Raw genomic sequence first — 15,819 nt, forward strand, 5'->3', positions numbered from 1 at the left:
TCCATTGTTCAATGTAGGATGTTGATACTTTCCCAAGTTGTAGGAATGTGAATGTCTGTCTCAGCATGTATCAAGTGATCTGCCATACTACCATCTGAAAAAATGTAGTCGGTTAAATATGTATAATGGTTGTAGGATAAAATGTCACTAATACATGCCATAATTAAAACGAAAGTCTTTATATTAACTAGTACGGGAATACACTGAGCAATTCACAAATGGAAATAGTCAAACAAAAACTAACACACAAACTTCATTCTTATTACAACATTTGTGAAAGCAGTTTGCACTTGAAACTTAAATACTAATACGAATGTAAAACTGCAAATAGATATGAAATATAAATATTTAACACATGATAAGATATAATAATTTTGATAAGACAAAAAACATCGTACATATCTACTAGAATGTTATGTTGGATTTGAATGTAAAATAAGTGTTTATAAAGAATACACTTGTACAATAACTTAAAATTGCTGTTTTTTTAATAGACTATGACATAACCATACCTCCAAAATAATACTGATTTAGAACATAAAAATATCGAATCATTATTGAATAAAAGTACCGTAAAGCATCTATTAAAACTAGACGATTTAGATTACAATACTTTGGATTATGGTTTAATAAAAACCAAATTATGAAAAAAAAAACGCAGAAATAATAAAAAGATTTTTAAAACTGAGGCATATTTTAAGAATGAAAATTAAAAGCTCATTTTGTTTACCAATACTATATTAATATTTTTAACAAATTTCAATTGTTACACTACTATTAATTTACTATCAATTACATTTTATATTCATTACAAGTACATTGCATAAAATCATTATTATTATCAGAATCTTCAAGTCCATGTACAATGTAGGATGTTGAAACTTTCCCAAATTCCGAAAATGTTAATGAATGTCTCAGCATGCCTTGAGTGATCTACTATTGTACTGCCATCTAAAAAAAAATAGTCATATAAATATGTATAATGGTTGGAGAAATTATAATAATGATGATTGATGAGCAATAAAAGATAATAAAAATCTACCAGTGTTGTGTTGAATTTTAATGAAAAAAAAATGTATAAAAAAAATATGCTTGTACAATAACTTAAACTTGCTGATTTTTAATATGAAAAAAATATAAATTTGTAATATTTGTATTAACTATTATGTAAAACCATGCTTCATACTGTTTATAAAGTATCAGCTTCAGTGAAATATATGAATGTTAATAATGGTAAATAAGAATCATTTTCACAATCTAGTAAACAATGTTTTATGACATAAACATGAGAATTGAATGTTTTATGAGCAGCTAAAAATATGAATTTGTAATATTTGTATAAATTGTTATGTAAAACCATGTTGTATAGTGTTTATGCAGTGTCAGCTTCAATGAAATATATAAATGTCAATAATGGTAAATAAGAATCATTTTTATAATCTAGTAGTAAAGGTTTTAAGACACTAACATGAGAATTGAATGTTTTATGAGCAGCTAAAAATATGAATTTGTTATATTTGTATAAATTATTATGTAAAAGCATGCTTCATAGTATTTATGCAGTGTCATCTTAAATGAAATATATGAATGTAAATAATGGTAAATAAGAATCATTTCACAATCTAGTAGTAAAGGTTTAAAGACACTAACATGAGAATTGAGTGTTTTATAAGCAGTTAAAAATATGAATTTATAATAGTTGTATAAATTATTATGTAAAACCATGTTTTATAGTGTTTATGATGTATCAGCTTCAATGAAATCTATGAATGTTAATGATGGTAAATAAGAATTATTTGCTTAATATAATGATCAGGGTTTTTTGACACTAATTTTATGTTATACTACTATTAACTGACTATCAATTACATTCTATATTCATTTAACATACATTGCATAAAACCATTATTATTATCAGAATCTTCTAGTCCATTGTTCAATGTAGGATGTTGATACTTTCCCAAGTTGTAGGAATGTGAATGTCTGTCTCAGCATGTATCAAGTGATCTGCCATACTACCATCTGAAAAAATGTAGTCGGTTAAATATGTATAATGGTTGTAGGATAAAATGTCACTAATACATGCCATAATTAAAACGAAAGTCTTTATATTAACTAGTACGGGAATACACTGAGCAATTCACAAATGGAAATAGTCAAACAAAAACTAACACACAAACTTCATTCTTATTACAACATTTGTGAAAGCAGTTTGCACTTGAAACTTAAATACTAATACGAATGTAAAACTGCAAATAGATATGAAATATAAATATTTAACAGATGATAAGATATAATAATTTTGATAAGACAAAAAACATCGTACATATCTACTAGAATGTTATGTTGGATTTGAATGTAAAATAAGTGTTTATAAAGAATACACTTGTACAATAACTTAAAATTGCTGTTTTTTTAATAGACTATGACATAACCATACCTCCAAAATAATACTGATTTAGAACATAAAAATATCGAATCATTATTGAATAAAAGTACCGTAAAGCATCTATTAAAACTAGACGATTTAGATTACAATACTTTGGATTATGGTTTAATAAAAACCAAATTATGAAAAAAAAAACGCAGAAATAATAAAAAGATTTTTAAAACTGAGGCATATTTTAAGAATGAAAATTAAAAGCTCATTTTGTTTACCAATACTATATTAATATTTTTAACAAATTTCAATTGTTACACTACTATTAATTTACTATCAATTACATTTTATATTCATTACAAGTACATTGCATAAAATCATTATCATTATCAGAATCTTCAAGTCCATGTACAATGTAGGATGTTGAAACTTTCCCAAATTCCGAAAATGTTAATGAATGTCTCAGCATGCCTTGAGTGATCTACTATTGTACTGCCATCTAAAAAAAAATTGTCATATAAATATGTATAATGGTTGGAGAAATTATAATAATGATGATTGATGAGCAATAAAAGATAATAAAAATCTACCAGTGTTGTGTTGAATTTTAATGAAAAAAAAATGTATAAAAAAAATATGCTTGTACAATAACTTAAACTTGCTGATTTTTAATATGAAAAAAATATAAATTTGTAATATTTGTATTAACTATTATGTAAAACCATGCATCATACTGTTTATAAAGTATCAGCTTCAGTGAAATATATGAATGTTAATAATGGTAAATAAGAATCATTTTTATAATCTAGTAGTAAAGGTTTTAAGACACTAACATGAGAATTGAATGTTTTATGAGCAGCTAAAAATATGAATTTGTTATATTTGTATAAATTATTATGTAAAAGCATGCTTCATAGTATTTATGCAGTGTCATCTTAAATGAAATATATGAATGTAAATAATGGTAAATAAGAATCATTTCACAATCTAGTAGTAAAGGTTTAAAGACACTAACATGAGAATTGAGTGTTTTATAAGCAGTTTGATATATTATGAATTAGCAATAATTGTATACATTATAATGAAAAAGCGTGCTTCATAGTGTTTATGCAGTGTCAGCCTCAATGAAATATATGAATGTTAATAATGGTAAATAAGAATCATTTTCACAATCTAGTAATCAAGGTTATAAGACACTATAATGAGAATTGAGTGTTTTATAAGCAGTTAAAAATATGAATTTATAATAGTTGTATAAATTATTATGTAAAACCATGTTTTATAGTGTTTATGATGTATCAGCTTCAATGAAATCTATGAATGTTAATGATGGTAAATAAGAATTATTTGCTTAATATAATGATCAGGGTTTTTTGACACTAATTTTATGTTATACTACTATTAACTGACTATCAATTACATTCTATATTCATTTAACATACATTGCATAAAACCATTATTATTATCAGAATCTTCTAGTCCATTGTTCAATGTAGGATGTTGATACTTTCCCAAGTTGTAGGAATGTGAATGTCTGTCTCAGCATGTATCAAGTGATCTGCCATACTACCATCTGAAAAAATGTAGTCGGTTAAATATGTATAATGGTTGTAGGATAAAATGTCACTAATACATGCCATAATTAAAACGAAAGTCTTTATATTAACTAGTACGGGAATACACTGAGCAATTCACAAATGGAAATAGTCAAACAAAAACTAACACACAAACTTCATTCTTATTACAACATTTGTGAAAGCAGTTTGCACTTGAAACTTAAATACTAATACGAATGTAAAACTGCAAATAGATATGAAATATAAATATTTAACAGATGATAAGATATAATAATTTTGATAAGACAAAAAACATCGTACATATCTACTAGAATGTTATGTTGGATTTGAATGTAAAATAAGTGTTTATAAAGAATACACTTGTACAATAACTTAAAATTGCTGTTTTTTTAATAGACTATGACATAACCATACCTCCAAAATAATACTGATTTAGAACATAAAAATATCGAATCATTATTGAATAAAAGTACCGTAAAGCATCTATTAAAACTAGACGATTTAGATTACAATACTTTGGATTATGGTTTAATAAAAACCAAATTATGAAAAAAAAAACGCAGAAATAATAAAAAGATTTTTAAAACTGAGGCATATTTTAAGAAAGAAAATTAAAAGCTCATTTTGTTTACCAATACTATATTAATATTTTTAACAAATTTTAATTGTTACACTACTATTAATTTACTATAAATTACATTTTATATTCATTACAAGTACATTGCATAAAATCATTATTATTATCAGAATCTTCAAGTCCATGTACAATGTAGGATGTTGAAACTTTCCCAAATTCCGAAAATGTTAATGAATGTCTCAGCATGCCTTGAGTGATCTACTATTGTACTGCCATCTAAAAAAAAATAGTCATATAAATATGTATAATGGTTGGAGAAATTATAATAATTATGATTGATGAGCAATAAAAGATAATAAAAATCTACCAGTGTTGTGTTGAATTTTAATGAAAAAAAAATGTATAAAAAAAATATGCTTGTACAATAACTTAAACTTGCTGATTTTTAATATGAAAAAAATATAAATTTGTAATATTTGTATTAACTATTATGTAAAACCATGCTTCATACTGTTTATAAAGTATCAGCTTCAGTGAAATATATGAATGTTAATAATGGTAAATAAGAATCATTTTCACAATCTAGTAGTCAATGTTTTATGACATAAACATGAGAATTGAATGTTTTATGAGCAGCTAAAAATATGAATTTGTAATATTTGTATAAATTGTTATGTAAAACCATGTTGTATAGTGTTTATGCAGTGTCAGCTTCAATGAAATATATGAATGTCAATAATGGTAAATAAGAATCATTTTTATAATCTAGTAGTAAAGGTTTTAAGACACTAACATGAGAATTGAATGTTTTATGAGCAGCTAAAAATATGAATTTGTTATATTTGTATAAATTATTATGTAAAAGCATGCTTCATAGTATTTATGCAGTGTCATCTTAAATGAAATATATGAATGTAAATAATGGTAAATAAGAATCATTTCACAATCTAGTAGTAAAGGTTTAAAGACACTAACATGAGAATTGAGTGTTTTATAAGCAGTTAAAAATATGAATTTATAATAGTTGTATAAATTATTATGTAAAACCATGTTTTATAGTGTTTATGATGTATCAGCTTCAATGAAATCTATGAATGTTAATGATGGTAAATAAGAATTATTTGCTTAATATAATGATCAGGGTTTTTTGACACTAATTTTATGTTATACTACTATTAACTGACTATCAATTACATTCTATATTCATTTAACATACATTGCATAAAACCATTATTATTATCAGAATCTTCTAGTCCATTGTTCAATGTAGGATGTTGATACTTTCCCAAGTTGTAGGAATGTGAATGTCTGTCTCAGCATGTATCAAGTGATCTGCCATACTACCATCTGAAAAAATGTAGTCGGTTAAATATGTATAATGGTTGTAGGATAAAATGTCACTAATACATGCCATAATTAAAACGAAAGTCTTTATATTAACTAGTACGGGAATACACTGAGCAATTCACAAATGGAAATAGTCAAACAAAAACTAACACACAAACTTCATTCTTATTACAACATTTGTGAAAGCAGTTTGCACTTGAAACTTAAATACTAATACGAATGTAAAACTGCAAATAGATATGAAATATAAATATTTAACACATGATAAGATATAATAATTTTGATAAGACAAAAAACATCGTACATATCTACTAGAATGTTATGTTGGATTTGAATGTAAAATAAGTGTTTATAAAGAATACACTTGTACAATAACTTAAAATTGCTGTTTTTTTAATAGACTATGACATAACCATACCTCCAAAATAATACTGATTTAGAACATAAAAATATCGAATCATTATTGAATAAAAGTACCGTAAAGCATCTATTAAAACTAGACGATTTAAATTACAATACTTTGGATTATGGTTTAATAAAAACCAAATTATGAAAAAAAAAAACGCAGAAATAATAAAAAGATTTTTAAAACTGAGGCATATTTTAAGAATGAAAATTAAAAGCTCATTTTGTTTACCAATACTATATTAATATTTTTAACAAATTTCAATTGTTACACTACTATTAATTTACTATCAATTACATTTTATATTCATTACACGTACATTGCATAAAACCATTATTATTATCAGTATCTTCTGGTCCATTTTCAACGTAGGATGTTGTAACTTTCCCAAGTGGTAGAAATGTTAATTCGTGTATCAGCTTGCCTTGTGTGATCTGCTGTAGTTCCCTCTAAAAAAAATTAGTCAGTTAAATATGTATAATGGTTGGAGGATTAAATGTCACTACTACACACCATAAGGATAAAGAAAATCATTATATAACAACTAATACGTGGACAACACTGAGCAATACAGAAATGGAAATAATCAAATAAAAACTAACCGATGAACATCATTCTTATTACAAAATATTTGAAAACAACTTAAAGTTGAAACATTAATACAAATACTAATGTAAAATTGCAATAAGATATGAAATATAAACATTTAACATTTGATAAGAGATAATTATTTTGATAAGCCATAACAGATAGTAGAAATTAATTTAATCTACAAGAATGTTTTGTTCGATATGAATGTGAAATAAGTGTAACCAAAGAATACAGTTGTACATAATTTAAAATTGCTGTTTTTGAATAAAGTATGACATAAAAATTCTTCAAAAATAATTCTGATTTGAACTAAATACTATCAAAATTAGAAAATATCAAAAATACATTAAAACTAGACAATTTAAATAACAATACTTTGGGATATGATTAAATTAAAACCTAAAAATGAAATAAACTTAGTAAAAATAAAAAGATTTTTATAGCTAAGGCAAATTTTAAGAATGAAATTTACGAGCTTAAGGTGTTTACCAATCCTTTATTCGATATTTTTAACAAATTTCAATTTTTACACTACTATTAATTTACTATCAATTACATTCAGTACCCGCTAAACATACATTGCATAAAATCATTATTATTATCAGTATCTTCTGGTCCATTTTCAACGTAGGATGTTGTAATTTTCCCAAGTAGTAGAAATGTTAATTCATGTGTCAGCATGCCTTGTGTGATCTGCTTTACTGCCCTCTAAAAAAAAAATAGTCAGTTAAATATGTATAATGGTTGGAGAAATAATAAATATGATAAGTATTAAAAGATAGAACAAATCTACCAGAATGTTTTGTTGAAATTGAAAGTAAATTAAATGTAAATAAAGAATACACTTGTACAAGAGATAAAATTGATGTTTTTCAATATGAAAAAAAATATGAATTTGTAATATTTGTCACAATTGTCATATAGAACCATGTATTATAATGTACATAAAGTATCAGCTTAAATGAAATATATGTATGTTAATAATTGAAAATTAGAATCATTTTCCTAATCTAGTAGTCAAGGTTTCATTACACTAACACGAGATTTGAGAGTTTTATAAACTGTTTAAAATATGAATTTGTAATATTTGTCTAAATTACCATATGAAATCACGTCTTATAGTGTTTATGAAGTATCGACTTAAATGAAATATATGTATGTTAAAAATTGAAAATTAGAATCATTTTCCTAATCTAGTAGTCAAGGTTTCAATACACTAACACGAGATTTGAGAGTTTTATAAACTGTTAAAAATATAAATTTGTAATATTTGTCTAAATTACCATATGAAATCACGTCTTATAGTGTTTATGAAGTATCAACTTAAATGTAAAATATGAATGTTAAAAATGGAAAATTAGAATCGTTTTCATAATCTCATGGTCTGGTTTCCTTGACACTAACATTTTTTTTTTTACACTACAGTTAATTGACTATCAATTACATTCAGTACCCGTTACACGTACATTGCATAAAACCATTATTATTATCAGTATCTTCTGGTCCATTTTCAACGTAGGATGTTGTAACTTTCCCAAGTGGTAGAAATGTTAATTCGTGTATCAGCTTGCCTTGTGTGATCTGCTGTAGTTCCCTCTAAAAAAAATTAGTCAGTTAAATATGTATAATGGTTGGAGGATTAAATGTCACTACTACACACCATAAGGATAACGAAAATGATGGAAATATGGAAATAATCAAATAAAAACTAACCGATGAACTTCATTCTATATGTAGAGGGATGTTTTTTTGTAGCAAAAGAAGAATTAATTTTCCAGTTACTTATTACACCAGCTAATATTAAATAAATAATGTGATTTGTTTTAGTCATTATAGTCATTACATATTATACGTTTCATATAGATAACGTAAATAAAAAAATAAAAATAAAACTAATATTAAAAATTGTTTAAATGTATTACCTCAAAGTCACCGTTAACCGTTCTTCTGGACTTATAGGATTTCGGAGGTGCGTAGTTTCTTTTGTTAAATTTAGTCGGACCTTTTCAAGTAGTTCTTCAAACGACTTCAACGATTTAATTCGATAGTAATCAAAAAACTTCTCTGGATATTTTTTTAAATTGCCATAAAATAATTGAAATTTCATGTCGTATTCTTTACTACTGTGTAATGCATGGACCCAATATCTTCTGTGCTTCTGTACTGGTTCTTCGAGTTCACCAGTAGCTTCGGCCGCACAAATTATTTCCAGGAGAGAACTCATTTCTATGTATAGTTATAAATTATAATTGGAATTAAAATATATTGCACTTGTAAATTAAAACAATTATATTTTGAATTTATAGACACTTACCTGATTTAAAATGTCTTTCTTAAATAATGGAAAGTAAAAACACTATTGATTTAATTTTTAATGTACAAGATACAGTATATTAATATTAATAATTACAATTATATAATATGCGTTTAAATGTAGGTACAAGTGAACACGTTTGTTTTACAGACAGACTGAACAGACTGAACCGTCAAACAACATGTTGGCAAGTTTGATTTTCATGAATTCATGACGATTATATATATTAATATTAAGTAAATTTCGTTGAAATCAAAATTTAACTTTACTAATTAAATTTTAAATTAACAACGATTCCCGCGCTTTTTAATCTTGTCTGATGGTGATCGGCAGCCGATAAACGCACAGTCTGAACGGTCGTGCCGATTGCGGTTCGGTAGCACCGTTTTTATCGGCAGCCGAATAAACGCTAGTCTGATCCAGCACTTAAAGGTAACCAAACAAATTCTTATATGACTTCCGTTTTATCTCGACTACCGCAATTTATTAAATAATAAAAAAGTATATATTTTAACCTATTCTGAAACACGATAAAATGTAATTAATAAAAATACGATGGTCTGTGTTTAGGAAGTACAGAAGAAACTCTTTGTGCTAAAAGTAAAAAGTATCTACAATCCCTTATTTCAAAAAAATCATCGTACTTACAAACTTTTGATAATGTCATAGAAGATGGTATACCTAATGAAGAATTAAATTCTGCAGACGAAAATATTTGTGCAGATATTGATAACTCTTTTATGAATTGGGCTTCCATAATTGAAAATCGTTGTAAATTAGATGTTCAACAGCTGGAAGGAGTATATGACAATGCCCAGTATATACCAGAAATAGTTCCCTTATTGATACTTAAAGCGATGCAATTATATCCATGTTGGTCGGGAATTATGACGACAACTTTCAACTATGGAGACGCCACTGTTTCAAGTTTTCGGGTGGAAAGCAATTTCAATAATATTATAAGAATAGAGTTTTCAACGGAGACAACTTACCGATAAGAGTTGACAATTTCGTAGAAAAGTTAGTCTCTTGACTCTTACTATAATGGGGATAATTTGTTACTTTAAAAAGACAATATTACACAGCCAAAACCGATACAAAATAATGTCGAAGTTCTAATATACATATACATTTTAATAATGTTTATGATACCAGCAATAATATTTATTTTTTTAACTAATGATAACAAGTTTTTAAAATTTATTTTCTAAAAGATTTCTTTGTAACTTTAATTAATATTGTACTCATTTAAAAAAATAAATATATGAATATTGGTTAAGTATTCCAACGAATTACTTGTTCCTATACCAAATATCAATATATAATTTACTGCAGCACAGACACGGGGAAATCGTGTTTTCTCGTGTTCGGGGAGGTGTACAAAATTTTATTTTGGTTGTACAAAATTGTACAAAATAAAGTACATAATACTGAATAATTTTTATACTCAGTTTCAAACATGGCAGTGCTGGGGTAACGCCGTAACGGACCTTATATAGAAATGGCTTTTTATCTTCGTTACACACAATTTTAACGGGCGTGGATCAATTTTGATTAGGGTCAGTATACCAATTGCGCTTGTATAAAACTTACTAAAATGTTTGAAAATTAAAACTTATTTATTGATCAATTTATTACTGGTTATTAAAGTGACTATACTTAAGGTACTATATAAAGGTATACTATTGCGTCTAATACAATACATTCTGCAGAACTACGAACAACTAACGCGTGTGAAGCTTTTCAGTCTTCATTTTCTTCAAACTTTTATTCTCCCCAAAATTTTTTATCCAAATATTTTTGTCTTTGTAAAAGCAATCATCGAAACACAGACTATTACAACAGTAGTACGCATATTGCAATAAATAGTACAGAACATGATAAATATATTTCAAATAGAGCATGTTTAACAAAAAAATTAACTATCAGTTCTATTATTGAGAATTACAAATCTGGAGAGATTACCAGGAAAGAATTTCTAAAATCAGTGTATTATGATTATTGTAAAAAATGTAACTTGTTACTTTAATTAAAAAAAAATTATTTATTTATATTATATTATATTATACTATATTATGTATTAATACTCACAAAAAAGTTGGTTAGTGTTTTCATTTATTATAAATTTATAACTAACTAATACATTTTCCTTAGGTAGTGTAAAATATATAGAACGCAACAGGTCTATCGACCCTAAAGTTTATAGAGCGCAATAATTGGTATAATATAAAATGGTATTTCTAGACGCAATTGGTAAATTGCCATTTTAATAATAATATAATTATAATATATATAATTTATCTGAACCGAACGCTGTTGGCCATAGGTGTTAATGATCAAGAATGAAAAAAAATATATGTATAAGCGTAGGTAGGTGATACAACATAAATAATAAATTTAAAATATTAAATACATTTACGTAATATTATAGATAATAAGAAAGCGAGGGTTATTAATTGTCATATCAGTTGATGCCACCACTCTATTTGCAATATTATTCTGCATACCTACATTTTAACTATAAAATTAAAATGATTATAGATTAAAGTAGTTATGAAGTAGAATTTATAAGTGATATCTAGACATCTAGTACTATATGATTTGTTAATTTGTATTGTTATTTCTATAACTTAACCTACCTACCTATTTCTACTTATTTTTACCTATTAATTTTCAATCTATTTATTTCACTTTAATTAGTTAACATCTGAGAATTTGAACGTAATATATCGGACAGCAAATGTATTTATTTTGAAAATGTTAATATTAAGATTGATCGTTGACAAATGTGTTCTAATACTTCCGGCGGTTGATTTAATCCGATTTCGAGGCTGATAACTATAACAGTATAAATCATAATATTAAATTAGTTTAAATTCAAATTAAAGTCTGACGAGTTTTCATAAAAACGTTTGAAGAGCATGCATTAATTTCTGATTTAATTTATACGTTATAAAGTTGTATATGATAATATACAATAATATTATATATAAATTTAATATAAATTATGATATGAATAATATTATATTATACACTTATACTATGTGTAGTATAGTACAGTGCATATTTTTTATATTCATCGCCTTGTTGATGCGAATGAAACAACATTTTTCGGCTAGGAGTCGGCGCTTAATAGCTGGTGTCTGGTATAAATCATAGTAACGTAGGCTGCTCAAACTTATATTGTATGTATTTAACCCAATAATTTAAGTTTACCGTATCTTTTAGCTGGTCGGTATCCGTATTTTTTTCGATCTCCTGTTTAATTAGTTTTTCCGGAATGACAGTTAAGGACTGTTTTTCTCCCGAAGAAACTGTAGCGAGATAATCGAAGTCGTGTTCGTCAATTATATGATTTTGTACAAATGTTTCTTCTTTCCCACTCGAATTAATAGACTCGCACTAAGCAAACGTGTTAAATTAGAAAAATAATAATAATAATTTGCAAACAATTACATTTGTTTTTTAACCTATTAACCATTTTTTTTTTAATTGTAAACTTTAAAATGTTCATTATTATTTATTAGGTACCTCTTGAATAATGTATTCAAACTATTTCTAAATATTAATGATAAACAATAAAAAAATCATTATTTTTTGTAACTATGAAAAAAAATTTGAAATTATAAACGTTTGCTTATTAGCTTTTGTATTTTTTTTCTTTAACTTTAGATGTCTAATGAACATATAAAATATATTTACATTTTCTAAATTAATTACAACCTAAAAAAGTTGTTAGACAATAAATAATTTTGGTATTAAAGAATTTATATTAGCGGAATAAAAGATGAGTTAGCATCCAGTCTGCTTATTAAAAATAATAGACAAATTATATTCATTTTAAACTTTTTTAATTGTTTATTTGTTATTTCCTTGTTGTATTTAATATTTATTTTTATAATTATTATTAATTATTATACTTCTACATAAACTATAAAAATTTATAAAATTAGATACTAGAAATTGAAAAAAAATTATAATTTAAATTTATTGATAATAACAAATTAAATTATACATTATTAAATAAACAACGTACAATGTACATACATCTTTATTTAATTAATTAAGTGTATTCGTTCATTAACATATTTAAAAAAATAAATAAATTTTATCTATTAGTTCAATGAAAATATTTTATTTATGAAAATTATAAATTCTGTACGGAAGTATAAAGGTTTTAGTTTATTTTTTTGTTATTTTGGACAAATAAAATATTTTTTAATTATAGATATCTATAGAAGCATTTCTTAGTCTTAAGTCGGTAAAAAATGGGAATGAAGGTGTTTTATATTTTAGTTTGACTGAACTAAGTTAGTATTAAGATTATAAAATATGAACTCAATTTGTACCTATTATATTTTAAATTTCACGGGACTCAATTAGTTCTAAAATGTTGTATCGTGACTTAGTTTTTATGCAGCCAAAAGTTGGCATAGTTATTTAGAAAAAAATAAAATGAAATAATCTTTTTAACCGCTAGTTGAATTAAATGTAGTTTGATAACCATTAATCAAAATCACTTGGTTGGATGAATTGGAAGAATTTCTTCTAATTGAATCTCTTAATATTTCGGGTAATGTTAAATCAGATTGGAAACAATCAGAATTGGACTCATCAAGTATGCATTTTCTCTTATATTCTTTTGAAGGTTTGGAGGGAACTGCTAAGTCGGAATCTGAGCCAGTTCTTTCTTCATCTCTATCTCCATCATAATTATTTTCATCAGAACAATGATCATCTGTACATTCCGTTTCTACTTCGTTATTAAGTTCATCAAAACAATTTTCTTCAGAGTCTTTGTGTTCAATTAATTTACTCCTCTTGTTCTGAAATTGTGTTTAATTTATGATTTAAAATGGTTTGTATTTTTAATTTTTCTAAATGACAGCCAAATACTGGAAAATAGGATATAGTTACTAATTATTTTAAAAATCAAGAGACTACTAATACTAATAATAATAAAGGTTTTTTTCTTCTCAACGGATGGAATAATGATGGATATATTATCTATATAAACAAATATATTCCAGAATGGAGATCATTTTAAAACAAAGACAAAAGCACAAAGATCCTAGATTTTCTTACTGAAATTAATGTGTTAAATACTTAAATATCATGTTTTTCCATTATACCTATTCATATCAGAATGTATACACAAGGTTAATAAGGTAGGATATTGAAGAATAATATTTTAAATCGTACAAAAAGACTAAATAATTTTTAAAATAAATTGTAATTAATATTATAATAATACTAGTTTATATAGTTTATACTAGTATTATTAGTTTTATTAATTTATCATGAGTATATACTGTATATCATATAGTAATTTAACTGAACTAAAAACAATGAAAGACGGATGTCTGTGGAATCCATGAACATCGTAATATTTTAGAAATCTTATTTTCTAGGACAGCTTCCTAAACTTTTTAGAATTTAAATGTATATAATATGATACGCATATATCAGTATTAACTATACCCACTAACTGTACATTATTAAATGTAAAAATATATTGTTCATAATATAGGGTACATACGCATATTGATATATTAGTGTTATTGTTGTTATTACTATTCTATAGAAATACGAGTATAGACACACATTACAAGCAAGGTGTCATGAATATTAAATAAATTAAAACAGCTGAATAATAATAAAATAAGTATCACACTAGTATAGTGCACTAGTGTGTTGCAGTACACATAAGTATCATAAACTAGTGAATCATGCAAAACTGAACTATCACTCGGTGTACGAGAGAATATTATAATTAAAATGTTACCTCCATAAGTGTTAATACTATATGCATTATGCTCCAAACTACGAGGATAGGTGAACTTATGACAATCATCATATTTAAATACTCCATGGTTTCCGAAAATATCACTACCGGCGTTTGAGGAAACATGTTACATTTATGGGGAAATAAACAGCACATAATACTGTCATCCGCATACATTGTTTACTTGGTCGATATATTACTTTAAATTTAATTTGACAATTACACACGTACATTAAAAATTAAATGTTTTAATTTGTTTACATAATAATGTCAACAAATTATACACGTTAGATACTTCGAACTGATTTTACTAGCCAGTTATACTTACAATTATACCATACTATGAGATCAGAATATTATCTCTATCGTGGTCATCCTATATTCCTATAAGAGTCATATGCTCATATTATGCAATATTTATCACTAAATCCAATATGACGAAACAAGAAATATGAAACGTTTTCTTTTTAGGTATTTCAAATATAATTAATTGTAGTATTATGACCACTATGATAACGATGACTGTCTGTTGATTAATTATGGGTATAAAAATCAATATAAGATTTGTGCTAAATCAAAGCCTCGTATTAGTTATCTATAATGTGAGTCAACAGCAACAGTATAGTATTATACTATTACGGACACAACATAATAATTATTACGCATTTTAATATTCAAATTTGAAGAATAGGTATTAAAATATAACGCTATTTACAATAATGATGAAGTGCATTTTTAAATCGAATTTACATTTTGTGGAAAAAGATTCGTTCGTTTTAACAAGGATCACGAAAACATTGTAATATAATATTGACGTATTAATTCAGGGGCGCCGCGCGCCG

At 25.6% G+C, this 15,819-nt stretch overlaps 1 long non-coding RNA gene across 1 annotated transcript; it reads right to left on the reverse strand.

The window, feature by feature from the left end:
- Positions 1–11,840: 11,840 nt before the first annotated feature.
- On the reverse strand, positions 11,841–14,008 carry LOC132927654 (uncharacterized). The gene is made up of 3 exons (XR_009661775.1): positions 13,713–14,008; positions 12,409–12,594; positions 11,841–12,030 (listed from the first exon to the last, which is right to left on the reverse strand). It is a non-coding gene; the product is annotated as an uncharacterized LOC132927654 (long non-coding RNA).
- Between the last annotated feature and the right edge of the window lie 1,811 nt (positions 14,009–15,819).

This window comes from Rhopalosiphum padi, chromosome 3 (assembly GCF_020882245.1).
Source record: "Rhopalosiphum padi isolate XX-2018 chromosome 3, ASM2088224v1, whole genome shotgun sequence".
Taxonomy (NCBI): domain Eukaryota; kingdom Metazoa; phylum Arthropoda; class Insecta; order Hemiptera; family Aphididae; genus Rhopalosiphum; species Rhopalosiphum padi.